We start from the raw sequence: 22,167 nt of genomic DNA on the forward strand, positions 1-22,167 counted from the left end.
CCTTTACAACGTCTTAGTAAAATGAACCAGATACAGACAGTACATATTCATCTACTGTACAATTCCAGATGCATATCAACTTGGGAATGCAATTTTTGTATATTTCAAATTCCTTTCTCTGCTCTTTCAAATGCTTTCGTCCATCTTACTATACTAACTGCTTTTATTGTCATTATTGTGTTACCCAAAGGGTTCGAGTCCAATCTGGTGTACAATGCCAGTTTCAGCTCAGCATGGTAATCTAGTTTCTACGTATTTCACATCTTTTCCCTTCTACTCACTATATCTACTGCATTTGGGGCCATTATTGTGTTACCCAAAGCCAACATGGCATGTCTCACATTATGCTCTGTATAGGAAGCAACTGTTAGTTGGAAGAACTGAGGAGTAAAGGTGTTTGTGATGCCCCAGTGGCCTAATGGATAAGGCACTGGCCTCCTAAGCCAGGGATTGTGGGTTTGAGTCCCATCTGGGGTGGTTGACAGCAGAGTGGCGCAGCAGAAGCGTGCTGGGCCCATAACCCAGAGGTCAATAGATCGAAACCATCCTTTGCTAACTGTGTTTTGTAAGCTGACTTAGGTCCTTTACAACCTTTAAGTAAAGTGATCCAGATACTGAAAGTACATATTCACCTACTGTAATATTCCAGATGCATATCAGCTTGGGAATGCAATTTTTGTATATTTCACATTCTTTTCTCTGCTCTTTCAAATGCTTTCCTCCATCTTACTATACTAACTGCTTTTATTGTCATTATTGTGTTACCCAAAGGGTTCGAGTCCTATCTGGCATGGTTGAAAGCAGAGTGGCGCAGCGGAAGCGTGCTGGGCCCATAACCCAGAGGTCGATGGATCGAAACCATCCTCTGCTAACTGTGTTTTGTAAGCTGACTTAGGGCCTTTACAACCTTTTAGTAAAGTGAACCAGATACAGAAAATACATATTCGCCTACTGTACAATTCCAGATGCATATCAGCTTGGGAATGCAATTTTTGTATATTTCACATTCTTTTCTCTGCTCTTTCAAATGCTTTCCTCCATCTTACTATACTAACTGCTTTTATTGTCATTATTGTGTTACCCAAAGGGTTAGAGTCCCATCTGGGGTGGTTGACAGCAGAGTGGCGCAGCGGAAGCGTGCTGGGCCCATAACCCAGAGGTCGATGGATCGAAACCATCCTCTGCTAACTGTATTTTGTAAGCTGACTTAGGGCCTTTACAACCTTTTAGTAAAGTGAACCAGATACAGAAAGTACATATTCACCTACTGTACAATTCCAGATGCATATCAGCTTGGGAATGCAATTTTTGTATATTTCACATTCTTTTCTCTGCTCTTTCAAATGCTTTCCTCCATCTTACTATACTAACTGCTTTTATTGTCATTATTGTGCTACCCAAAGGGTTCGAGTCCAATCTGGGGTACAATGCCAGTTTCATATCAGCATGGCAATCTAGTTTCTACGTGTTTCACATCTTTTTCTTTGCACTTTTAAAAATTTCCCTTCTACTCACTATATCTACTGCATTTGGGGCCATTATTGTGTTACCCAAAGCCAACATGGCATGTCTCACATTATGCTCTGTCTAGGAAGCAACTGTTTGGTGGAAGAACTGATGAGTAAAGGTGTTTGAGATGCCCCAGTGGCCTAATGGATAAGGCACTGGCGTTGAGTGAGGATTTTTAACTATAAGCTTTATCAAAAAGGAAAGTTTTAAGCCTAGTCTTAAAAGTAGAGAGGGTGTCTGCTCCCCGAATTTAGATTGGAAGCTGGTTCCACAGGAGAGGATCTTGATAGCTAAAGGCTCTGCCTCCCATTCTACTTTTGCAAACTCTGGGAACCACAAGTAGGCCAGTATTTTGGGATCGAAGTGGTCTAATTGGGCGATACAGGACTATGAGATCTTTTAAATATGATGGAGCTTGACCATTAAGAGCTTTGTATGTAAGGAGGAGGGTTTTGAACTCTATTCTAGATTTTATGGGAAGCCAATGAAGAGAAGCTAGTGAAGGTGAAATATGATCTCTCTTTCCTAATCCAGTCAGCACTCTTGCTGCAGCATTTTGGATTAATTGAAGGCTTTTTAGAGAGTTATTAGGACACCCCAGAAGTAGGGAATTACAGTAGTCCAACCTAGAAGTAACAAATGCATGGACCAGTTTTTCGGCATCACTTTGAGACAGGATGCTTCTAATTTTAGCAATGTTCCGTAGGTGGAAGAAGGCTGTTCTAGACATTTGTCTTTTATGTGACGTAAACGCCAAATCTTGGTCAAAGATAACTCCAAGGTTCCTCACCGTAGTACTAGAGGCCAAAGTTATGTCATCTAGAGTAACTATATTGTTAGACAGCATATTTCTCATGTTTTTAGGCCCAAAGAGGATGATTTCAGTTTTGTCTGAATTTAGAAGTAGGAAATTGTAGGACATCCAGTTCTTTATGTCTTTTAGACATGCTTCAAATTTGACTAATTGGTTAGTATCTTCTGGTTTCACAGATAAATAGAGCTGGGTATCATCTGTATATCAGTGGAAGTTTATGGAATGTTTCCTAATGATTTTGCCTAAAGGTGACATGTAGAGATTAAAAAGTATTGGTCCTAACACAGAGCCCTGTGGAACTCCATAGCTGACTTTGGTGCATAAAGAAGAGTCATCATTAACATGAACAAGTTGGAATCTGTCTGACAGATAAGATTTAAACCAATGTAATGTGGTTCCTTTAATCCCAAATCCATGTTCTAGTCTCTGTAATAAAATGTTGTGGTCAATGGTGTCAAATGCGGCACTAAGGTCTAGTAAGACGAGTACAGACACAAGTCCATTATCTGAAGCCAGGAGAAGATCATTGGAGACTTTTACCAGTGCTGTTTCTGTACTGTGATGAGCTCTAAATCCTGACTGAAAGTCTTCATACAAATTATTCCTGTAAAGGTGATCACATAATTGTTTTGCAACTACTTTTTCAAGGATTTTAGAAATAAACGGGAGATTTGATATTGGTCTATAGTTGGCTAAATCACCTGGATCAAGACAAGGTTTTTTAAGTAATGGTTTGATTACAGCAACTTTATAGGCCTTTGGTACATAGCCAGTTTCTAAAGATAGGTTAATCAAATCTAATATGAAAGTGTCTATTAAAGGTAGAACATCTTTAAGCAATTTGGTTGGAACAGGGTCTAAAAGACATGTTGTTAGTTTTGAGGAGGCGGTAGTTGAACTTAGCTCAGTGAGATCTATGGGTGAAAAGCAGTCTAAGATGGATTGGGGCCTTATTGAGGATTCTATAGCTGTTGTACATGAAGATCTAGCCGTAATATTTGTAGGGAGGATCTGGTGAATCTTTTCCCTAATGGCTACAATTTTACTAGTAAAGAAAGTCATAAAGTCATTGCTGCTCAAAGTTAAGGGAATACTAGGCTCAACAGAACTATGGCTCTTAGTCAGCCTGGCTACAGTGCTGAACAGAAACCGGGGGTTGTTCTTGTTTTCCTCTATTAATGCGGAATAATATGCTGTTCTGGCATCACGGAGAGCTTTTTTGTATGTTTTTAAACTGTTTTTCCAGGCTAACCGGGATTCTTCTAAATTAGTGGAACGCCACTTCCTCTCTAACTTTCGTGTTGTCTGCTTTAAGCTGTGCATTTGTGAATTGTACCATGGAGGTCGGCTCCTCTGATTCACTGCCTTCTATTTCAAAGGGGCAACTGTATCTAGTATGCAGTGAGGCGGCAGAATTGTCAACTAAATAATCAATTTGCACAGGAGTAAGATGGCTACTCACCATAGTATTGACACATGGTGGTGAAAAAGATGAAGAAATAATTTCTTTAAATGTATTCACAGCATTTTCAGATAAACATCTGCTGTAGTGGAATTTTTTCCTAACTGCTGTATAGTCCGTTATTGTAAATTCAAATGTTATTAGAAAATGGTCAGACAGAAGAGAATTATGAGGAAATACTATTAAATTATCAGTTTCAATGCCATATGTAAGGACAAGGTCTAACGTGTGACTAAAACAATGAGTGGGTTTATTTACATTTTGGGAAAAACCAATTGAATCTAATAATGAATTAAACGCAGTGCTCAGACAGTTACTGTCAGCATATATATATACTATAATGACTTTATCTGTACTAAGCACTAAATCAGATAGAAAATCAGAAAATTCAATCAAAAACTCTGAATAAGGGACTGGAGGACGGTACACGATAACAAATAATAGTGGTTTTTGAGTTTTCCAGTTTGGGTGTGAAAGGCTAAGAGTAAGACTCTCAAATGAGGTATAACTATGTTTAGGTCTAGGAATTATTGATAAGCTAGAGTGAAATATTGCTGCTACTCCTCCACCTCGGCCTGTGCATCTATGAACATGATAATTAATATGACTTTGGGGGGTTGACTCATTTAAACTGACATATTCTTCCTGCTGCAACCACGTTTCAGTGAGACAAAATAAACCAATTTGATGATCATTTATCAAGTCATTTACTAACAAAGATTTAGAAGAGAGAGATCTGATATTTAATAATCCACATTTGAAAGTTTTGGGTTTTGGTTCAGTATGAGCAGTTGTATTACCCAAAGGGTTCGAGTCCAATCTGGTGTGGTTCAAAGCAGAGTGGCGCAGCGGAAGCGTGCTGGGCCCATAACCCAGAGGTTGATGGATCAAAACCATCCTCTGCTAACTGTGTTTTGTAAGCTGACTTAGGGCCTTTACAACCTTTTAGTAAAGTGAACCAGATACAGAAAGTACATATTCACCTACTGTACAATTCCAGATGCATATGAGCTTGGGAATGCAATTTATGTATATTTCACATTCTTTTCTCTGCTCTTTCAAATGCTTTCCTCCATCTTACTATACTAACTGCTTTTATTGTCATTATTGTGTTACCCAAAGGGTTAGAGTCCCATCTGGGGTGGTTGACAGCAGAGTGGCGCAGCGGAAGCGTGCTGGGCCCATAACCCAGAGGTCGATGGATCGAAACCATCCTCTGCTAACTGTGTTTTGTAAGCTGACTTAGGGCCTTTACAACCTTTTAGTAAAGTGAACCAGATACAGAAAGTACATATTCACCTACTATACAATTACAGATGCATATCAGCTTGGGAATGCAATTATTGTATATTTCACATTCTTTTCTCTGCTCTTTCAAATGCTTTCCTCCATCTTACTATACTAACTGCTTTTATTGTCATTATTGTGCTACCCAAAGGGTTCGAGTCCAATCTGGGGTACAATGCCAGTTTCATATCAGCATGGCAATCTAGTTTCTACGTGTTTCACATCTTTTTCTTTGCACTTTTAAAAATTTCCCTTCTACTCACTATATCTACTGCATTTGGGGCCATTATTGTGTTACCCAAAGCCAACATGGCATGTCTCACATTATGCTCTGTCTAGGAAGCAACTGTTTGGTGGAAGAACTGATGAGTAAAGGTGTTTGAGATGCCCCAGTGGCCTAATGGATAAGGCACTGGCGTTGAGTGAGGATTTTTAACTATAAGCTTTATCAAAAAGGAAAGTTTTAAGCCTAGTCTTAAAAGTAGAGAGGGTGTCTGCTCCCCGAATTTGGATTGGAAGCTGGTTCCACAGGAGAGGAGCTTGATAGCTAAAGGCTCTGCCTCCCATTCTACTTTTGCAAACTCTGGGAACCACAAGTAGGCCAGTATTTTGGGATCGAAGTGGTCTAATTGGGCGATACAGGACTATGAGATCTTTTAAATATGATGGAGCTTGACCATTAAGAGCTTTGTATGTAAGGAGGAGGGTTTTGAACTCTATTCTAGATTTTATGGGAAGCCAATGAAGAGAAGCTAGTGAAGGTGAAATATGATCTCTCTTTCCTAATCCAGTCAGCACTCTTGCTGCAGCATTTTGGATTAATTGAAGGCTTTTTAGAGAGTTATTAGGACACCCCAGAAGTAGGGAATTACAGTAGTCCAACCTAGAAGTAACAAATGCATGGACCAGTTTTTCGGCATCACTTTGAGACAGGATGCTTCTAATTTTAGCAATGTTCCGTAGGTGGAAGAAGGCTGTTCTAGACATTTGTCTTTTATGTGACGTAAACGCCAAATCTTGGTCAAAGATAACTCCAAGGTTCCTCACCGTAGTACTAGAGGCCAAAGTTATGTCATCTAGAGTAACTATATTGTTAGACAGCATATTTCTCATGTTTTTAGGCCCAAAGAGGATGATTTCAGTTTTGTCTGAATTTAGAAGTAAGAAATTGTAGGACATCCAGTTCTTTATGTCTTTTAGACATGCTTCAAATTTGACTAATTGGTTAGTATCTTCTGGTTTCACAGATAAATAGAGCTGGGTATCATCTGCATATCAGTGGAAGTTTATGGAATGTTTCCTAATGATTTTGCCTAAAGGTGACATGTAGAGATTAAAAAGTATTGGTCCTAACACAGAGCCCTGTGGAACTCCATAGCTGACTTTGGTGCATAAAGAAGAGTCATCATTAACATGAACAAGTTGGAATCTGTCTGACAGATAAGATTTAAACCAATGTAATGTGGTTCCTTTAATCCCAAATCCATGTTCTAGTCTCTGTAATAAAATGTTGTGGTCAATGGTGTCAAATGCGGCACTAAGGTCTAGTAAGACGAGTACAGACACAAGTCCATTATCTGAAGCCAGGAGAAGATCATTGGAGACTTTTACCAGTGCTGTTTCTGTACTGTGATGAGCTCTAAATGCTGACTGAAAGTCTTCATACAAATTATTCCTGTAAAGGTGATCACATAATTGTTTTGCAACTACTTTTTCAAGGATTTTAGAAATAAACGGGAGATTTGATATTGGTCTATAGTTGGCTAAATCACCTGGATCAAGACAAGGTTTTTTAAGTAATGGTTTGATTACAGCAACTTTATAGGCCTTTGGTACATAGCCAGTTTCTAAAGATAGGTTAATCAAATCTAATATGAAAGTGTCTATTAAAGGTAGAACATCTTTAAGCAATTTGGTTGGAACAGGGTCTAAAAGACATGTTGTTAGTTTTGAGGAGGCGGTAGTTGAACTTAGCTCAGTGAGATCTATGGGTGAAAAGCAGTCTAAGATGGATTGGGGCCTTATTGAGGATTCTATAGCTGTTGTACATGAAGATCTAGCCGTAATATTTGTAGGGAGGATCTGGTGAATCTTTTCCCTAATGGCTACAATTTTACTAGTAAAGAAAGTCATAAAGTCATTGCTGCTCAAAGTTAAGGGAATACTAGGCTCAACAGAACTATGGCTCTTAGTCAGCCTGGCTACAGTGCTGAACAGAAACCGGGGGTTGTTCTTGTTTTCCTCTATTAATGCGGAATAATATGCTGTTCTGGCATCACGGAGAGCTTTTTTGTATGTTTTTAAACTGTTTTTCCAGGCTAACCGGGATTCTTCTAAATTAGTGGAACGCCACTTCCTCTCTAACTTTCGTGTTGTCTGCTTTAAGCTGTGCATTTGTGAATTGTACCATGGAGGTCGGCTCCTCTGATTCACTGCCTTCTATTTCAAAGGGGCAACTGTATCTAGTATGCAGTGAGGCGGCAGAATCGTCAACTAAATAATCAATTTGCACAGGAGTAAGATGGCTACTCACCATAGTATTGACACATGGTGGTGAAAAAGATGAAGAAATAATTTCTTTAAATGTATTCACAGCATTTTCAGATAAACATCTGCTGTAGTGGAATTTTTTCCTAACTGCTGTATAGTCCGTTATTGTAAATTCAAATGTTATTAGAAAATGGTCAGACAGAAGAGAATTATGAGGAAATACTATTAAATTATCAGTTTCAATGCCATATGTAAGGACAAGGTCTAACGTGTGACTAAAACAATGAGTGGGTTTATTTACATTTTGGGAAAAACCAATTGAATCTAATAATGACTTAAACGCAGTGCTCAGACAGTTACTGTCAGCATCTACATGAATGTTAAAGTCACCCACTATAATGACTTTATCTGTACTAAGCACTAAATCAGATAGAAAATCAGAAAATTCAATCAAAAACTCTGAATAAGGGACTGGAGGACGGTACACGATAACAAATAATAGTGGTTTTTGAGTTTTCCAGTTTGGGTGTGAAAGGCTAAGAGTAAGACTCTCAAATGAGGTATAACTATGTTTAGGTCTAGGAATTATTGATAAGCTAGAGTGAAATATTGCTGCTACTCCTCCACCTCGGCCTGTGCATCTAGGAACATGATAATTAATATGACTTTGGGGGGTTGACTCATTTAAACTGACATGTTCTTCCTGCTGCAACCACGTTTCAGTGAGACAAAATAAACCAATTTGATGATCATTTATCAAGTCATTTACTAACAAAGATTTAGAAGAGAGAGATCTGATATTTAATAATCCACATTTGAAAGTTTTGGGTTTTGGTTCAGTATGAGCAGTTGTATTACCCAAAGGGTTCGAGTCCCATCTGGAGTGGTTGACAGCAGAGTGGCGCAGCGGAAGCGTGCTGGGCCCATAACCCAGAGGTCGATGGATCGAAACCATCCTCTGCTAACTGTGTTTTGTAAGCTGACTTAGGGCCTTTACAACCTTTTAGTAAAGTGAACCAGATACAGAAAGTACATATTCACCTACTGTACAATTCCAGATGCATATGAGCTTGGGAATGCAATTTTTGTATATTTCACATTCTTTTCTCTGCTCTTTCAAATGCTTTCCTCCATCTTACTATACTAACTGCTTTTATTGTCATTATTGTGTTACCCAAAGGGTTAGAGTCCCATCTGGGGTGGTTGACAGCAGAGTGGCGCAGCGGAAGCGCGCTGGGCCCATAACCCAGAGGTCGATGGATCGAAACCATCCTCTGCTAACTGTGTTTTGTAAGCTGACTTAGGGCCTTTACAACCTTTTAGTAAAGTGAACCAGATACAGAAAGTACATATTCACCTACTGTACAATTCCAGATGCATATGAGCTTGGGAATGCAATTTTTGTATATTTCACATTCTTTTCTCTGCTCTTTCAAATGCTTTCCTCCATCTTACTATACTAACTGCTTTTATTGTCATTATTGTGTTACCCAAAGGGTTAGAGTCCCATCTGGGGGGGTTGACAGCAGAGTGGCGCAGCGGAAGCGTGCTGGGCCCATAACCCAGAGGTCGATGGATCGAAACCATCCTCTGCTAACTGTGTTTTGTAAGCTGACTTAGGGCCTTTACAACCTTTTAGTAAAGTGAACCAGATACAGAAAATACATATTCGCCTACTGTACAATTCCAGATGCATATCAGCTTGGGAATGCAATTTTTGTATATTTCATATTCTTTTCTCTGCTCTTTCAAATGCTTTCCTCCATCTTACTATACTAACTGCTTTTATTGTCATTATTGTGTTACCCAAAGGGTTAGAGTCCCATCTGGGGTGGTTGACAGCAGAGTGGCGCAGCGGAAGCGTGCTGGGCCCATAACCCAGAGGTCGATGGATCGAAACCATCCTCTGCTAACTGTGTTTTGTAAGCTGACTTAGGGCCTTTACAACCTTTTAGTAAAGTGAACCAGATACAGAAAGTACATATTCACCTACTGTACAATTCCAGATGCATATCAGCTTGGGAATGCAATATTTTTATATTTCACATTCTTTTCTCTGCTCTTTCAAATGCTTTCCTCCATCTTACTATACTAACTGCTTTTATTGTCATTATTGTATTACCCAAAGGGTTCGAGTCCAATCTGGTGTGGTTCAAAGCAGAGTGGTGCAGCGGAAGCGTGCTGGGCCCCTAACCCAGAGGTCGATGGATCGAAACCATCCTCTGCTAACTGTGTTTTGTAAGCTGACTTAGGGCCTTTACAACCTTTTAGTAAAGTGAACCAGATACAGAAAGTACATATTCACCTACTGTACAATTCCAGTTGCATATCAGCTTGGGAATGCAATTTTTGTATATTTCACATTCTTTTCTCTGCTCTTTCAAATGCTTTCCTCCATCTTACTATACTAACTGCTTTTATTGTCATTATTGTGTTACCCAAAGGGTTCGAGTACCATCTGGGGTGGTTGACAGCAGAGTGGCGCAGCGGAAGCGTGCTGGGCCCATAACCCAGAGGTCGATGGATCGTAACCATCCTCTGCTAACTGTGTTTTGTAAGCTGACTTAGGGCCTTTACAACCTCTTAGTAAAGTGAACCAGATACAGAAAGTACATATTCACCTACTATACAATTCCAGATGCATATCAGCTTGGGAATGCAATTATTGTATATTTCACATTCTTTTCTCTGCTCTTTCAAATGCTTTCCTCCATCTTACTATACTAACTGCTTTTATTGTCATTATTGTGCTACCTAAAGGGTTCGAGTCCAATCTGGGGTAAAATGCCAGTTTCATATCAGCATGGCAATCTAGTTTCTACGTGTTTCACATCTTTTTCTTTGCACTTTTAAAAATTTCCTTTCTACTCACTATATCTACTGCATTTGGGGCCATTATTGTGTTACCCAAAGCCAACATGGCATGTCTCACATTATGCTCTGTCTAGGAAGCAACTGTTTGGTGGAAGAACTGATGAGTAAAGGTGTTTGAGATGCCCCAGTGGCCTAATGGATAAGGCACTGGCGTTGAGTGAGGATTTTTAACTATAAGCTTTATCAAAAAGGAAAGTTTTAAGCCTAGTCTTAAAAGTAGAGAGGGTGTCTGCTCCCCGAATTTGGATTGGAAGCTGGTTCCACAGGAGAGGAGCTTGATAGCTAAAGGCTCTGCCTCCCATTCTACTTTTGCAAACTCTGGGAACCACAAGTAGGCCAGTATTTTGGGATCGAAGTGGTCTAATTGGGCGATACAGGACTATGAGATCTTTTAAATATGATGGAGCTTGACCATTAAGAGCTTTGTATGTAAGGAGGAGGGTTTTGAACTCTATTCTAGATTTTATGGGAAGCCAATGAAGAGAAGCTAGTGAAGGTGAAATATGATCTCTCTTTCCTAATCCAGTCAGCACTCTTGCTGCAGCATTTTGGATTAATTGAAGGCTTTTTAGAGAGTTATTAGGACACCCCAGAAGTAGGGAATTACAGTAGTCCAACCTAGAAGTAACAAATGCATGGACCAGTTTTTCGGCATCACTTTGAGACAGGATGCTTCTAATTTTAGCAATGTTCCGTAGGTGGAAGAAGGCTGTTCTAGACATTTGTCTTTTATGTGACGTAAACGCCAAATCTTGGTCAAAGATAACTCCAAGGTTCCTCACCGTAGTACTAGAGGCCAAAGTTATGTCATCTAGAGTAACTATATTGTTAGACAGCATATTTCTCATGTTTTTAGGCCCAAAGAGGAGGATTTCAGTTTTGTCTGAATTTAGAAGTAGGAAATTGTAGGACATCCAGTTCTTTATGTCTTTTAGACATGCTTCAAATTTGACTAATTGGTTAGTATCTTCTGGTTTCACAGATAAATAGAGCTGGGTATCATCTGCATATCAGTGGAAGTTTATGGAATGTTTCCTAATGATTTTGCCTAAAGGTGACATGTAGAGATTAAAAAGTATTGGTCCTAACACAGAGCCCTGTGGAACTCCATAGCTGACTTTGGTGCATAAAGAAGAGTCATCATTAACATGAACAAGTTGGAATCTGTCTGACAGATAAGATTTAAACCAATGTAATGTGGTTCCTTTAATCCCAAATCCATGTTCTAGTCTCTGTAATAAAATGTTGTGGTCAATGGTGTCAAATGCGGCACTAAGGTCTAGTAAGACGAGTACAGACACAAGTCCATTATCTGAAGCCAGGAGAAGATCATTGGAGACTTTTACCAGTGCTGTTTCTGTACTGTGATGAGCTCTAAATCCTGACTGAAAGTCTTCATACAAATTATTCCTGTAAAGGTGATCACATAATTGTTTTGCAACTACTTTTTCAAGGATTTTAGAAATAAACGGGAGATTTGATATTGGTCTATAGTTGGCTAAATCACCTGGATCAAGACAAGGTTTTTTAAGTAATGGTTTGATTACAGCAACTTTATAGGCCTTTGGTACATAGCCAGTTTCTAAAGATAGGTTAATCAAATCTAATATGAAAGTGTCTATTAAAGGTAGAACATCTTTAAGCAATTTGGTTGGAACAGGGTCTAAAAGACATGTTGTTAGTTTTGAGGAGGCGGTAGTTGAACTTAGCTCAGTGAGATCTATGGGTGAAAAGCAGTCTAAGATGGATTGGGGCCTTATTGAGGATTCTATAGCTGTTGTACATGAAGATCTAGCCGTAATATTTGTAGGGAGGATCTGGTGAATCTTTTCCCTAATGGCTACAATTTTACTAGTAAAGAAAGTCATAAAGTCATTGCTGCTCAAAGTTAAGGGAATACTAGGCTCAACAGAACTATGGCTCTTAGTCAGCCTGGCTACAGTGCTGAACAGAAACCGGGGGTTGTTCTTGTTTTCCTCTATTAATGCGGAATAATATGCTGTTCTGGCATCACGGAGAGCTTTTTTGTATGTTTTTAAACTGTTTTTCCAGGCTAACCGGGATTCTTCTAAATTAGTGGAACGCCACTTCCTCTCTAACTTTCGTGTTGTCTGCTTTAAGCTGTGCATTTGTGAATTGTACCATGGAGGTCGGCTCCTCTGATTCACTGCCTTCTATTTCAAAGGGGCAACTGTATCTAGTATGCAGTGAGGCGGCAGAATCGTCAACTAAATAATCAATTTGCACAGGAGTAAGATGGCTACTCACCATAGTATTGACACATGGTGGTGAAAAAGATGAAGAAATAATTTCTTTAAATGTATTCACAGCATTTTCAGATAAACATCTGCTGTAGTGGAATTTTTTCCTAACTGCTGTATAGTCCGTTATTGTAAATTCAAATGTTATTAGAAAATGGTCAGACAGAAGAGAATTATGAGGAAATACTATTAAATTATCAGTTTCAATGCCATATGTAAGGACAAGGTCTAACGTGTGACTAAAACAATGAGTGGGTTTATTTACATTTTGGGAAAAACCAATTGAATCTAATAATGACTTAAACGCAGTGCTCAGACAGTTACTGTCAGCATCTACATGAATGTTAAAGTCACCCACTATAATGACTTTATCTGTACTAAGCACTAAATTAGATAGAAAATCAGAAAATTCAATCAAAAACTCTGAATAAGGGACTGGAGGACGGTACACGATAACAAATAATAGTGGTTTTTGAGTTTTCCAGTTTGGGTGTGAAAGGCTAAGAGTAAGACTCTCAAATGAGGTATAACTATGTTTAGGTCTAGGAATTATTGATAAGCTAGAGTGAAATATTGCTGCTACTCCTCCACCTCGGCCTGTGCATCTAGGAACATGATAATTAATATGACTTTGGGGGGTTGACTCATTTAAACTGACATGTTCTTCCTGCTGCAACCACGTTTCAGTGAGACAAAATAAACCAATTTGATGATCATTTATCAAGTCATTTACTAACAAAGATTTAGAAGAGAGAGATCTGATATTTAATAATCCACATTTGAAAGTTTTGGGTTTTGGTTCAGTATGAGCAGTTGTATTACCCAAAGGGTTCGAGTCCAATCTGCTGTGGTTCAAAGCAGAGTGGCGCAGCGGAAGCGTGCTGGGCCCATAACCCAGAAGTCGATGGATCGAAACCATCCTCTGCTAACTGTGTTTTGTAAGCTGACTTAGGGCCTTTACAACCTTTTAGTAAAGTGAACCAGATACAGAAAGTACATATTCACCTACTGTACAATTCCAGATGCATATGAGCTTGGGAATGCAATTTTTGTATATTTCACATTCTTTTCTCTGCTCTTTCAAATGCTTTCCTCCATCTTACTATACTAACTGCTTTTATTGTCATTATTGTGTTACCCAAAGGGTTCGAGTCCCATCTGGAGTGGTTGACAGCAGAGTGGCGCAGCGGAAGCGCGCTGGGCCCATAACCCAGAGGTCGATGGATCAAAACCATCCTCTGCTAACTGTGTTTTGTAAGCTGACTTAGGGCCTTTACAACCTCTTAGTAAAGTGAACCAGATACAGAAAGTACATATTCACCTAATATACAATTCCAGATGCATATCAGCTTGGGAATGCAATTTTTGTATATTACAAATTCCTTTCTCTGCTCTTTCAAATGCTTTCGTCCATCTTACTATACTAACTGCTTTTATTGTGATTATTGTGTTACCCAAAGGGTTCGAGTCCAATCTGGTGTACAATGCCAGTTTCATCTCAGCATGGCAATCTAGTTTCTACGTATTTCACATCTTTTCCCTTCTACTCACTATATCTACTGCATTTGGGGCCATTATTGTGTTACCCAAAGCCAACATGGCATGTCTCACATTATGCTCTGTATAGGAAGCAACTGTTAGTTGGAAGAACTGAGGAGTAAAGGTGTTTGTGATGCCCCAGTGGCCTAATGGCTAAGGTACTGGCCTTCTAAGCGAGGGATTGTGGGTTTGAGTCCCATCTGGGGTGGTTGAAAGCAGAGTGGAGCAGCGGAAGCGTGCTGGGCCCATAACCCAGAGGTCGATGGATCGAAACCATCCTCTGCTAACTGTGTTTTGTAAGCTGACTTAGGGCCTTTACAACCTTTTAGTAAAGTGAACCAGATACAGAAAATACATATTCGCCTACTGTACAATTCCAGATGCATATCAGTTTGGGAATGCAATTTTTGTATATTTCACATTCTTTTCTCTGCTCTTTCAAATGCTTTCCTCCATCTTACTATACTAACTGCTTTTATTGTCATTATTGTGTTACCCAAAGGGTTAGAGTCCCATCTGGGGTCGTTGACAGCAGAGTGGCGCAGCGGAAGCGTGCTGGGCCCATAACCCAGAGGTCGATGGATTGAAAACATCCTCTGCTAACTGTGTTTTGTAAGCTGACTTAGGGCCTTTACAACCTTTTAGTAAAGTGAACCAGATACAGAAAGTACATATTCACCTACTGTACAATTCCAGATGCATATCAGCTTGGGAATGCAATTTTTTTATATTTCACATTCTTTTCTCTGCTCTTTCAAATGCTTTCCTCCATCTTACTATACTAACTGCTTTTATTGTCATTATTGTATTACCCAAAGGGTTCAAGTCCAATCTGGTGTGGTTCAAAGCAGAGTGGTGCAGCGGAAGCGTGCTGGGCCCCTAACCCAGAGGTCGATGGATCGAAACCATCCTCTGCTAACTGTGTTTTGTAAGCTGACTTAGGGCCTTTACAACCTTTTAGTAAAGTGAACCAGATACAGAAAGTACATATTCACCTACTGTACAATTCCAGTTGTATATCAGCTTGGGAATGCAATTTTTGTATATTTCACATTCTTTTCTCTGCTCTTTCAAATGCTTTCCTCCATCTTACTATACTAACTGCTTTTATTGTCATTATTGTGTTACCCAAAGGGTTCGAGTACCATCTGGGGTGGTTGACAGCAGAGTGGAGCAGCGGAAGCGTGCTGGGTCCATAACCCAGAGGTCGATGGATCGAAACCATCCTCTGCTAACTGTGTTTTGTAAGCTGACTTAGGGCCTTTACAACCTCTTAGTAAAGTGAACCAGATACAGAAAGTACATATTCACCTACTATACAATTCCAGATGCATATCAGCTTGGGAATGCAATTATTGTATATTTCACATTCTTTTCTCTGCTCTTTCAAATGCTTTCCTCCATCTTACTATACTAACTGCTTTTATTGTCATTATTGTGCTACCCAAAGGGTTCGAGTCCAATCTGGGGTACAATGCCAGTTTCATATCAGCATGGCAATCTAGTTTCTACGTGTTTCACATCTTTTTCTTTGCACTTTTAAAAATTTCCCTTCTACTCACTATATCTACTGCATTTGGGGCCATTATTGTGTTACCCAAAGCCAACATGGCATGTCTCACATTATGCTCTGTCTAGGAAGCAACTGTTTGGTGGAAGAACTGATGAGTAAAGGTGTTTGAGATGCCCCAGTGGCCTAATGGATAAGGCACTGGCGTTGAGTGAGGATTTTTAACTATAAGCTTTATCAAAAAGGAAAGTTTTAAGCCTAGTCTTAAAAGTAGAGAGGGTGTCTGCTCCCCGAATTTGGATTGGAAGCTGGTTCCACAGGAGAGGAGCTTGATAGCTAAAGGCTCTGCCTCCCATTCTACTTTTGCAAACTCTGGGAACCACAAGTAGGCCAGTATTTTGGGATCGAAGTGGTCTAATTGGGCGATACAGGACTATGAGATCTTTTAAATATGATGGAGCTTGACCATTAAGAGCTTTGTATGTAAGGAGGAGGGTTTTGAACTCTATTCTAGATTTTATGGGAAGCCAATGAAGAGAAGCTAGTGAAGGTGAAATATGATCTCTCTTTCCTAATCCAGTCAGCACTCTTGCTGCAGCATTTTGGATTAATTGAAGGCTTTTTAGAGAGTTATTAGGACACCCCAGAAGTAGGCAATTACAGTAGTCCAACCTAGAAGTAACAAATGCATGGACCAGTTTTTCGGCATCACTTTGAGACAGGATGCTTCTAATTTTAGCAATGTTCCGTAGGTGGAAGAAGGCTGTTCTAGACATTTGTCTTTTATGTGACGTAAACGCCAAATCTTGGTCAAAGATAACTCCAAGGTTCCTCACCGTAGTACTAGAGGCCAAAGTTATGTCATCTAGAGTAACTATATTGTTAGACAGCATATTTCTCATGTTTTTAGGCCCAAAGAGGATGATTTCAGTTTTGTCTGAATTTAGAAGTAGGAAATTGTAGGACATCCAGTTCTTTATGTCTTTTAGACATGCTTCAAATTTGACTAATTGGTTAGTATCTTCTGGTTTCACAGATAAATAGAGCTGGGTATCATCTGCATATCAGTGGAAGTTTATGGAATGTTTCCTAATGATTTTGCCTAAAGGTGACATGTAGAGATTAAAAAGTATTGGTCCTAACACAGAGCCCTGTGGAACTCCATAGCTGACTTTGGTGCATAAAGAAGAGTCATCATTAACATGAACAAGTTGGAATCTGTCTGACAGATAAGATTTAAACCAATGTAATGTGGTTCCTTTAATCCCAAATCCATGTTCTAGTCTCTGTAATAAAATGTTGTGGTCAATGGTGTCAAATGCGGCACTAAGGTCTAGTAAGACGAGTACAGACACAAGTCCATTATCTGAAGCCAGGAGAAGATCATTGGAGACTTTTACCAGTGCTGTTTCTGTACTGTGATGAGCTCTAAATCCTGACTGAAAGTCTTCATACAAATTATTCCTGTAAAGGTGATCACATAATTGTTTTGCAACTACTTTTTCAAGGATTTTAGAAATAAACGGGAGATTTGATATTGGTCTATAGTTGGCTAAATCACCTGGATCAAGACAAGGTTTTTTAAGTAATGGTTTGATTACAGCAACTTTATAGGCCTTTGGTACATAGCCAGTTTCTAAAGATAGGTTAATCAAATCTAATATGAAAGTGTCTATTAAAGGTAGAACATCTTTAAGCAATTTGGTTGGAACAGGGTCTAAAAGACATGTTGTTAGTTTTGAGGAGGCGGTAGTTGAACTTAGCTCAGTGAGATCTATGGGTGAAAAGCAGTCTAAGATGGATTGGGGCCTTATTGAGGATTCTATAGCTGTTGTACATGAAGATCTAGCCGTAATATTTGTAGGGAGGATCTGGTGAATCTTTTCCCTAATGGCTACAATTTTACTAGTAAAGAAAGTCATAAAGTCATTGCTGCTCAAAGTTAAGGGAATACTAGGCTCAACAGAACTATGGCTCTTAGTCAGCCTGGCTACAGTGCTGAACAGAAACCGGGGGTTGTTCTTTTTTCCTCTATTAATGCGGAATAATATGCTGTTCTGGCATCACGGAGAGCTTTTTTGTATGTTTTTAAACTGTTTTTCCAGGCTAACCGGGATTCTTCTAAATTAGTGGAACGCCACTTCCTCTCTAACTTTCGTGTTGTCTGCTTTAAGCTGTGCATTTGTGAATTGTACCATGGAGGTCGGCTCCTCTGATTCACTGCCTTCTATTTCAAAGGGGCAACTGTATCTAGTATGCAGTGAGGCGGCAGAATCGTCAACTAAATAATCAATTTGCACAGGAGTAAGATGGCTACTCACCATAGTATTGACACATGGTGGTGAAAAAGATGAAGAAATAATTTCTTTAAATGTATTCACAGCATTTTCAGATAAACATCTGCTGTAGTGGAATTTTTTCCTAACTGCTGTATAGTCCGTTATTGTAAATTCAAATGTTATTAGAAAATGGTCAGACAGAAGAGAATTATGAGGAAATACTATTAAATTATCAGTTTCAATGCCATATGTAATGACAAGGTCTAACGTGTGACTAAAACAATGAGTGGGTTTATTTACATTTTGGGAAAAACCAATTGAATCTAATAATGAATTAAACGCAGTGCTCAGACAGTTACTGTCAGCATCTACATGAATGTTAAAGTCACCCACTATAATGACTTTATCTGTACTAAGCACTAAATCAGATAGAAAATCAGAAAATTCAATCAAAAACTCTGAATAAGGGACTGGAGGACGGTACACGATAACAAATAATAGTGGTTTTTGAGTTTTCCAGTTTGGGTGTGAAAGGCTAAGAGTAAGACTCTCAAATGAGGTATAACTATGTTTAGGTCTAGGAATTATTGATAAGCTAGAGTGAAATATTGCTGCTACTCCTCCACCTCGGCCTGTGCATCTAGGAACATGATAATTAATATGACTTTGGGGGGTTGACTCATTTAAACTGACATATTCTTCCTGCTGCAACCACGTTTCAGTGAGACAAAATAAACCAATTTGATGATCATTTATCAAGTCATTTACTAACAAAGATTTAGAAGAGAGAGATCTGATATTTAATAATCCACATTTGAAAGTTTTGGGTTTTGGTTCAGTATGAGCAGTTGTATTACCCAAAGGGTTCGAGTCCAATCTGGTGTGGTTCAAAGCAGAGTGGCGCAGCGGAAGCGTGCTGGGCCCATAACCCAGAGGTCGATGGATCGAAACCATCCTCTGCTAACTGTGTTTTGTAAGCTGACTTAGGGCCTTTACAACCTTTTAGTAAAGTGAACCAGATACAGAAAGTACATATTCACCTACTGTACAATTCCAGATGCATATGAGCTTGGGAATGCAATTTTTGTATATTTCACATTCTTTTCTCTGCTCTTTCAAATGCTTTCCTCCATCTTACTATACTAACTGCGTTTATTGTCATTATTGTGTTACCCAAAGGGTTCGAGTCCCATCTGGAGTGGTTGACAGCAGAGTGGCGCAGCGGAAGCGTGCTGGGCCCATAACCCAGAGGTCGATGGATCGAAACCATCCTCTGCTAACTGTGTTTTGTAAGCTGACTTAGGGCCTTTACAACCTTTTAGTAAAGTGAACCAGATACAGAAAGTACATATTCACCTACTGTACAATTCCAGATGCATATCAGCTTGGGAATGCAATTTTTGTATATTTCACATTCTTTTCTCTGCTCTTTCAAATGCTTTCCTCCATCTTACTATACTAACTGCTTTTATTGTGATTATTGTGTTACCCAAAGGGTTAGAGTCCCATCTGGGGTGGTTGACAGCAGAGTGGCGCAGCGGAAGCGTGCTGGGCCCATAACCCAGAGGTCGATGGATCGAAACCATCCTCTGCTAACTGTGTTTTGTAAGCTGACTTAGGGCCTTTACAACCTTTTAGTAAAGTGAACCAGATACAGAAAGTACATATTCACCTACTGTACAATTCCAGATGCATATCAGCTTGGGAATGCAATTTTTGTATATTTCACATTCTTTTCTCTGCTCTTTCAAATGCTTTCCTCCATCTTACTATACTAACTGCTTTTATTGTCATTATTGTGCTACCCAAAGGGTTCGAGTCCAATCTGGGGTACAATGCCAGTTTCATATCAGCATGGCAATCTAGTTTCTACGTGTTTCACATCTTTTTCTTTGCACTTTTAAAAATTTCCCTTCTACTCACTATATCTACTGCATTTGGGGCCATTATTGTGTTACCCAAAGCCAACATGGCATGTCTCACATTATGCTCTGTCTAGGAAGCAACTGTTTGGTGGAAGAACTGATGAGTAAAGGTGTTTGAGATGCCCCAGTGGCCTAATGGAAAAGGCACTGGCGTTGAGTGAGGATTTTTAACTATAAGCTTTATCAAAAAGGAAAGTTTTAAGCCTAGTCTTAAAAGTAGAGAGGGTGTCTGCTCCCCGAATTTGGATTGGAAGCTGGTTCCACAGGAGAGGAGCTTGATAGCTAAAGGCTCTGCCTCCCATTCTACTTTTGCAAACTCTGGGAACCACAAGTAGGCCAGTATTTTGGGATCAAAGTGGTCTAATTGGGCGATACAGGACTATGAGATCTTTTAAATATGATGGAGCTTGACCATTAAGAGCTTTGTATGTAAGGAGGAGGGTTTTGAACTCTATTCTAGATTTTATGGGAAGCCAATGAAGAGAAGCTAGTGAAGGTGAAATATGATCTCTCTTTCCTAATCCAGTCAGCACTCTTGCTGCAGCATTTTGGATTAATTGAAGGCTTTTTAGAGAGTTATTAGGACACCCCAGAAGTAGGCAATTACAGTAGTCCAACCTAGAAGTAACAAATGCATGGACCAGTTTTTCGGCATCACTTTGAGACAGGATGCTTCTAATTTTAGCAATGTTCCGTAGGTGGAAGAAGGCTGTTCTAGACATTTGTCTTTTATGTGACGTAAACGCCAAATCTTGGTCAAAGATAACTCCAAAGTTCCTCACCGTAGTACTAGAGGCCAAAGTTATGTCATCTAGAGTAACTATATTGTTAGACAGCATATTTCTCATGTTTTTAGGCCCAAAGAGGATGATTTCAGTTTTGTCTGAATTTAGAAGTAGGAAATTGTAGGACATCCAGTTCTTTATGTCTTTTAGACATGCTTCAAATTTGACTAATTGGTTAGTATCTTCTGGTTTCACAGATAAATAGAGCTGGGTATCATCTGCATATCAGTGGAAGTTTATGGAATGTTTCCTAATGATTTTGCCTAAAGGTGACATGTAGAGATTAAAAAGTATTGGTCCTAACACAGAGCCCTGTGGAACTCCATAGCTGACTTTGGTGCATAAAGAAGAGTCATCATTAACATGAACAAGTTGGAATCTGTCTGACAGATAAGATTTAAACCAATATAATGTGGTTCCTTTAATCCCAAATCCATGTTCTAGTCTCTGTAATAAAATGTTGTGGTCAATGGTGTCAAATGCGGCACTAAGGTCTAGTAAGACGAGTACAGACACAAGTCCATTATCTGAAGCCAGGAGAAGATCATTGGAGACTTTTACCAGTGCTGTTTCTGTACTGTGATGAGCTCTAAATCCTGACTGAAAGTCTTCATACAAATTATTCCTGTAAAGGTGATCACATAATTGTTTTGCAACTACTTTTTCAAGGATTTTAGAAATAAACGGGAGATTTGATATTGGTCTATAGTTGGCTAAATCACCTGGATCAAGACAAGGTTTTTTAAGTAATGGTTTGATTACAGCAACTTTATAGGCCTTTGGTACATAGCCAGTTTCTAAAGATAGGTTAATCAAATCTAATATGAAAGTGTCTATTAAAGGTAGAACATCTTTAAGCAATTTGGTTGGAACAGGGTCTAAAAGACATGTTGTTAGTTTTGAGGAGGCGGTAGTTGAACTTAGCTCAGTGAGATCTATGGGTGAAAAGCAGTCTAAGATGGATTGGGGCCTTATTGAGGATTCTATAGCTGTTGTACATGAAGATCTAGCCGTAATATTTGTAGGGAGGATCTGGTGAATCTTTTCCCTAATGGCTACAATTTTACTAGTAAAGAAAGTCATAAAGTCATTGCTGCTCAAAGTTAAGGGAATACTAGGCTCAACAGAACTATGGCTCTTAGTCAGCCTGGCTACAGTGCTGAACAGAAACCGGGGGTTGTTCTTGTTTTCCTCTATTAATGCGGAATAATATGCTGTTCTGGCATCACGGAGAGCTTTTTTGTATGTTTTTAAACTGTTTTTCCAGGCTAACCGGGATTCTTCTAAATTAGTGGAACGCCACTTCCTCTCTAACTTTCGTGTTGTCTGCTTTAAGCTGTGCATTTGTGAATTGTACCATGGAGGTCGGCTCCTCTGATTCACTGCCTTCTATTTCAAAGGGGCAACTGTATCTAGTATGCAGTGAGGCGGC

At 39.3% G+C, this 22,167-nt stretch overlaps 1 non-coding gene across 1 annotated transcript; it reads left to right on the forward strand.

The window, feature by feature from the left end:
* Nucleotides 1-404: 404 nt before the first annotated feature.
* Nucleotides 405-477, forward strand: trnar-ccu (transfer RNA arginine (anticodon CCU)). The gene has a single exon. It is a non-coding gene; the product is annotated as a tRNA-Arg (tRNA).
* Nucleotides 478-22,167: the final 21,690 nt, after the last annotated feature.

This window comes from Channa argus, unplaced genomic scaffold (genome assembly GCF_033026475.1).
Source record: "Channa argus isolate prfri unplaced genomic scaffold, Channa argus male v1.0 Contig013, whole genome shotgun sequence".
Classification (NCBI taxonomy): Eukaryota; Metazoa; Chordata; class Actinopteri; order Anabantiformes; family Channidae; genus Channa; species Channa argus.